Below are 7,492 nucleotides of genomic sequence, written 5' to 3' on the forward strand. Positions count from 1 at the left end.
GAGAACATCAGTTGTATGCTAAGCTCAGCAAATGTGATTTCTATAAAGAAGAAATCCAGTATTTGGGCCATGTGATTACCAAGGAAGGGATTGCCGTGGATCCTGAGAAGATCAAAACTATATTGGAATGGCATGTGCCAAAAGATGTGGCGGATATCAGATCCTTCATGGGACTGGCTGGATACTATAGAAGATTCGTAGAAGGATTTTCGAGGGTGGCATATCCCATCACGTCTTTGCAAAAGAAAGGAAGGTCATTCAAATGGAGTTCTGAATGTCAACAAAGTTTTGAAAAGCTTAAGCAATTACTCACGTCTGCTCCTGTTTTAAGTATAGCTGATCCGAACAAAGACTATGTGGTATGTACCGATGCCAGCGGAGAAGGCGTCGGAGGTGTGTTAATGCAAGAAGGGAGAGTGATAGCCTATGAATCAAGAAAATTGAAAGAACATGAGCAGAAGTATTCTGCTTATGATTTGGAGTTGGCAGCTGTCATACATGCGCTTAAGATGTGGCGACACTACCTTCTAGGAAGGAAATTTCTGTTATTAACAGATCATCATAGCTTAACAAATTACTTTAGTCAGCCCACACTGAATGCAAGACAAGCCCGTTGGGCAGATTTCTTAAGTGGGTTCGATTTTGACATCAAGCATCTGAAGGGAAAGGAAAATCGTGTAGCCGACGCTCTAAGTCGAAAGGTACATTGTTTGTATGAAATTACATTTAGTAAGTGGGAAAATTCCTTGCAGGAAATGATGAAAACAGCAGCAAGCCAAGATGCTGAATACCAACGGTTGAAGCAACAAATGCCACTTTCCAGCGAGGGAAGTCCGCAGGAATATGAGATCAGCAAGGATGGAATGCTGTTTTACAGAAAAAGATTGTTTGTACCAAATGACGACAACCTCAAAACCTTAATCTTGAATGAGTTTCATACTAGCCATTACGCAGGCCATCCCGGGTACCAGAAAATGCTGACTGCACTTCGAAAGGAGTATTACTGGTCGGGAATGAAAAAGCAAGTGGCTGAATATTTAGCGCGATGTCTGGAGTGTCAGCAGATCAAGACAGAGCATCAGCATCCAGCTGGATTATTACCACCCCTGCCCATTCCAGAATGGAAGTGGGAAATTATATCAATGGACTTTATAACTGGGCTGCCTAAAACAAAGAGGAACAATGATTCTATCATGGTAGTAGTGGACAAGCTAAGTAAGGCAGCACACTTCATTCCGGTACAATCCACCTACCGAGCAGTGCAAATTGCACACGTCTTTATGCAAAATATATTCAGACTTCATGGACTCCCAAAGACCATAATATCAGATCGGGATGTGAAGTTTACATCCGCCTTCTGGAGAGCATTATTTGCAGAATTGGGTACACAACTGAATTTTAGCACTGCTTACCATCCCCAGACTGATGGGCAAACGGAGAGAGTAAATCAGATGGTGGAAGACATGTTGAGAGCATGTGTTATGCAAAAACCGACGCAATGGGAGGATTATTTACACTTAGTGGAATTTGCTTACAACAATGGATATCATACATCAATTCAGATGTCTCCATTTGAAGTCTTGTATGGACGGAAATGTCGGACACCTTCAAATTGGAGTGGCCCAGAGGACAAGTTGAGGTTGGGACCAGAAATGCTCAAGGAGATGGAGGATATGGTCAAAAAGGTGCGAGCCAACTTGAAGGCCGCTCAGGATAGGCAGAAAAACTTTGCAGATCGAAAAAGAAGGTTTAAAGAGTATCAGGTGGGCGATCATGTTTATATCAGAATTCAGGCAAGGAAAAGTACTCTGCAGTGGAGCAGCTGCGCTAAACTTGCACCCCGATACTTCGGACCTTTTCAGGTCTTAGCAAGGGTTGGGCCAGTAGCTTATCAGCTAGCCCTACCAAGCCACATTAGAATACATAATGTCTTTCATGTATCCATGCTTAAGAAATATATCTATGATCCTAAGCATGTGATCAAGTGCCAGGATATAAGGGTAAGGATTATTTCTCTAAAACTAGTTGAAAATGTATCTGTAACAAAAGACTGATACTGTTATTGATTGCAGGTCGAACCGGAAGGAGAAGTTCGGGTCGAGCCGCTGAGCATTCTCGACCGGAGAGAAGCGCAGTTGCGGAAGCGGGTTATTACCCAAATTAAAGTGCAATGGCAGCACTATGGGCCTGAAGAGGCCACTTGGGAGGACGAAGAGCTGTTTCAGAAAGCCTATCCAGAACTGTTTGGAGACACTAGACATCAGGACGATGTCCAATCTCAGGAGGGGGAGATGTGATGACCCCGTAAATGTAATTATTTAAAAGTTTACTGCAGTAAAAACTGAATGACATTGAGAACTATTTTCTTTTAAAGAGTAATCTGTTGATTTGAATTATGCATTAAAGTAATGTTTAAAGAATTACTCAAAGAGCATTGAGTTTCCCAAAAGGGAAAACAGTTATTGGAACTGAAAATAACCACCTTCCTTAACTGGAAAGGTCTCCAGGAAAAAGGAAAAGGGGTGGATAGTTTCTCTCTGTGCTGTAGAGACAGACAGAGGAGGAAAACAGAAAAGAAAGAACTTTGTTTTGGACTAAGTCTGGTAAGGACCAGATAGTCACAGTGTTGGCTTACTGAGGATAGTGATCCGGTAAGTAGAAGCTTGGGGGGAGACTTAGGTCTTGAGAGACTGATCTCACGGTTGGGTGGATATCAGGCTTTACAAAGAAATTTGCGCAGAAGACTGGTTCCAGACTCACCTTGTCAAGAGGAGACCAGGTAAGTAATGGACACTTATGTCTTCAAATTTATCTGTGTAATTCATAATTGTATCTGTTATTGTTAGTGGTTAGCAGGGTAGGATGTAAACCATACTGTCTGTACGAAGCAGAGGATAGCACAAGTAAGACTACTCTGACAGGGTATAAAACACCTAGACGTAAGGAAAAACTGTGTGTTTATAGTCAGCTGTGCAGGTTATGGACATTTAAACTATAAACCAAACTACAGAATCTTTACATTATCTATATAAACAAGAAACCTGTCTGCGACCTTCTGCATGGAAGAAGAATATATAAATAGAATATCTATAGAGCCCAAAAGACTGAGTATAGAGTCTGTAAACCCCAAACGACTGTGAACTGTACCTGTAGAAACTGAAAGACAGAGTAAACAGAACAAATGGAGAACCAATACCGCAGACAATAGAATCATTGGGTGAACCCTATTCGTGCAAGAAGAGGGGATTCATAGTTTAAGAGTTATCCGAGCCAGACAACTGGTTATTCATACCCCGAGAATATTCTGGTCGAATACATCGTGGTCCAATGATCACAGTCAGTATCAAACCTTGATGAATAACTTAAACGAAGGTTCTTTTAACCGAAAAGAAATAACAACAGATCTTGAATCGGTTCCGCCATAAGGGCTTCGGCGAATCTGAAGTAACGACAACAAGAACTTAAGCATGATACAAATTTTAAAGATTGTGCAGCTGTTGCAGAGAGCATAAAAGTATAACCCGTAAGGTGTTACAAACATAAGACAAGAATAATGCCGTAGTATTAATAGTCGTCTTTGAAAAGCAAAACATAAACATTAAGATGTGCCGAGGAAATAACCGCTCGATGGCATTAAGTCACAGACACAATACTTGCTGGAAACAAAAACAAGGATTTCTGAATCATACCGCATAACCATTAAACACTTTACAAACCCTCGGGGTTTTCAATCACAAGGAACACCCAGCTAAGCGCCCACACATCTACAGAGGTCAGATGCGAGGCGGCAGCGCCATTCTCCTTACACTTGAGCAATACGACAGCCATGTGCTATAAACCCTTGAACTAATTGACAATATGTATACAGGACAGTGTCTGAATCAACAAGAATTCCGAATAGGAAATGTAATATGCATTCAGAAATGTAATATACATTCAGTTAACATATAAACCCTATGTAATACAGAAGGAAATCATTCCAAACAGTACCACAAATAGACAGGGGCGTAATGCAACTGCGTTAAAACATATATATATAAATATTTACATGTGAATCATAGGCCACGAGCTAAACGAGTTCACAAATCATTAACAAACTGGTTATCGACCAGATTCTCACAATAGTCAAAATATATGGTCGTAGCCATGAAAACGTTTAACAACAGTACACATTTATGTAAGCAGACCAAGCGAAACTCATAGCTTTGGAAGCCAGGGTAGAACCCAAAATCACCGCAAGCGGGTAGATGCCCGGCTCCTTAAACATCATCTCAAGACTTTGTAATCGGAACGAGACCAGAGGTCTGTCAAACCTGCGGCCAACCATGTGTCATCAGGTTGGGGTCTCATTCCAATAATGGAGGAAACTCCCGGCAACCAGAGAGAAATGAAGTTACATCAATCAGAAACAGACCCTAGTGCTCAGATAAATACCTCTGCAGCTCGGCGGCCTCATTTAGGGGAGCTCTTCCAAATCCGCCAAGGTCGGGTAATGCCGTTCATACCTGGTAAATACAAGAACAAACTTTAGATGATTGCATAACCTGTAATCACGGGATTCGAATCAAAAACATTAAACTGGAGAGTGTTTACCTGGACGAGGTAAAACTGGAGATGCATGAGGAGGAACCCCTGTGGAACGGCATATGAACCCAAAGTGTGTGGTCTCGGGCGGAGCAACAAGGTAAACTCTCGCAGTGGAAAAATGAAGAGAGCTGGAGATCGAGAGCCGAGGGAAAAACCTCGAATAAACCGGAGGAACCGCGTATATACCCTACCTGCCCGAGGCGAGAACGTGGCACGGTGCTGGCCCTTGATCCCTGGCAGCAGACGCCCACCGTCGATGGAGGTGACAATACCAAGGAGGAAAGGCGCGGGAAGACCGGACTCAGTGCCATACCGCTGTGACGTGATCCGGACGACAGCGTTAATATAGCAGTCAGATGTCAAGCGCTGGTGGCGCCAGCTCACAAAGTCTACGAAGGTTTGAATGGCCCAAAGGTAATGTATGCCATCGAAATTATATTAACCATAGACCATCGGTACTCATGGATTTCACATCGATATTAAATACCTGCCACCATATACCGCCTTAGGGTAGGCTAGGTATCTGGCGGTGGTGACCATCTGAATGACACATATTTATTTAAAGTGCAGATGAAAATCTAATTAAGGTACTGTATACGCATAATAAACAAAATTTTTTATGGGTATTAAGTATTAGCTTATAGACATATGACAAAAGGTCAAATTCAAGTGGTCTTTTTATTAATACATGAGGTCTATATAAGTTTGTTTTTTTCTAAAGGTTTGGTGAAAAGGTTTTTTATTAAAGTTTTCAAAAAGGGATTTTTAAAAAGTTTTTTGGAAAAAGGTTTTTTTTGTAAGATTGTTTTAATAAAAAAATATAAAATTTGGGATCTTTTATAAAGGAAAAAATTAGGGTTTTTACAGAGAAATTTTTAAAGAAAGATGATTTTTTCAAATTTTAGTCTCAGTTATCACAGTTTACAGGGAAGGATTATGATGTGTGGGTCATTAAGATGACAGCCACGTTGCAGGTACATGATGTTTGGGATTAAGTCTAGTTTCGGTTTTCAGAACCTAAGAATGAAAAAGAAGAACGAGCTCTCACTAATGCATAGAGGGAACAATGGAAGAAGGACAAAAAGAATAATGCACAAGAATTGTAGCTTATCCAGCACGAAGTGGATCGAGAAGTGTTCCAGAAGATTATGATCACATCTTCAGCAAAGGAATCACATGAGACTTTGGTGACAAACTATAAAAGTATGGCCAAAATCAATATTGTTAAGTTGCAAAATACTAGGAGAGACTTTGAAAGTCTGCAGGTGAAGGAGACAGAGGACATTGATTCTTTCATGAATCGAGTCATAACTGTCATAAATCAGTTAAAGATTTATGATGAAGAGACTAAAATCAAATAGTGGTTGAGAAGGTCCTCAGATCTTTGTCTACCAAATTTGATGTTGTGGTAGCAGCCATAAAAGAAGCCAAGGATTTGGCATCATTGATAGTTGATGAGTTGATGGGATCACTTCTATCACATGAGGCAAGGATAGACAGAAATAAGGATTCCAATTTAGAAATCACTTTCAAAAGTTAGGTTTTTATTTCAAGAGACAAAGGTCGAGGAAAAAAGTAGATTGAGAGGGAGAGGATGAGGTGGAAGATATGGTGGTTAGGGAGATGGCCAAGAAGAGCATGAACACGAAAGTGGAAGAAACTACAATTAAAGAGTTGACAAATCAAAGGTAAGATGCTATTATTGTAATAAATTTGGTCACTATGCTCTTGATTACAGGAAAAAGATAGCTAATGAAGGAAACCAGAGATCTAATGTCACTATAGAGAGTACGAACTCCATATTCCTAGTTTGCCACACCATGCATGAACCTTCTGATAGTGTGTGGCTATTAGATAGTGGTTGAAGTAACCACGTGACAGGCAACAAAAATTTGGTTGCAAATTTGGATAAATCTGTGAAAACAAAGGTAAATTTGGGGACTGACAAGACTGTGGATGTAGATGGCAAAAGAGTGGTTAACATTATGACCAAGTCGGGGGAGCTGAAGATAATCTCAGAGGTATATTATGTTCCTAGTGTCAAACGTAATTTGATAATTGTTGGTCAATTGACAGAGAAATGATACATATTTATCTTTCAAGGTCAACAATGTGTTATATATGATAAGCCCCCAAGTAAGAAGTTGATAGTGAAGGTGCAGATGACAAGGAACAAACTCTTTCCTCTAATTATGAATTAGAGTGATCAGGTTAGTTCTTTTATAGTTGCATGTTCTGATGATTATTGGTTATGGCACTTTCAATTTGGACACTTGCACTTTTTTGGTTTAAGGCTGTTGCAGCATAAACAGATGTTTATATGATTACCTCCCATCAAAGAACCTACTAGTACTTGTAAGTGTTGCATCTTGGGAAAGAAACATCGTGAAAGTTTTCCAAAGGGAGTTTCATACTGTGCAAAGAAACCTCTTGAGTTAGTGCATACAGACTTGTGTGGACCTATGAGGACATAGTCAATTGGTGGAAGTTGTTACTTCCTCACTTTCAATGATGATTATAGTAGAACGACTTCGGTTTACTTATTGAAGTAGAAGTATGAAACTTTTACAAATTTTAAAGAATTCAAAGCCTTAGCAGAGAACCAAATTAATCGAAAGGTCAAGGTATTGATGTGAGATCGTGGCAGAGGATATGATTCAAAGGTATTATGTGATTACTGCAAAAAAAATGTAATCAGAAGACATTTTACATCCAAGTACATATAGAAGTAGAATGGTGTAGCAGAGAGAAAGAACAAGACAATTATGAACATGGCAAGAAGCATGTAGAAAGGCAGAAACTTGTCTAATGAGTATTGGGCAGATGCAGTTGCATGTGCTATTTATGTGATCAACAGATCTCCTACAAATAGTGTGATGAATAGAGTACCATAAAAGCTTGGTCA

The sequence above is a fragment of the Pinus tabuliformis genome, chromosome 6 (genome assembly GCF_031772625.1).
Source record: "Pinus tabuliformis cultivar Carrire ecotype Pingquan chromosome 6, CPIR1, whole genome shotgun sequence".
Lineage (NCBI taxonomy): Eukaryota > Viridiplantae > Streptophyta > Pinopsida > Pinales > Pinaceae > Pinus > Pinus tabuliformis.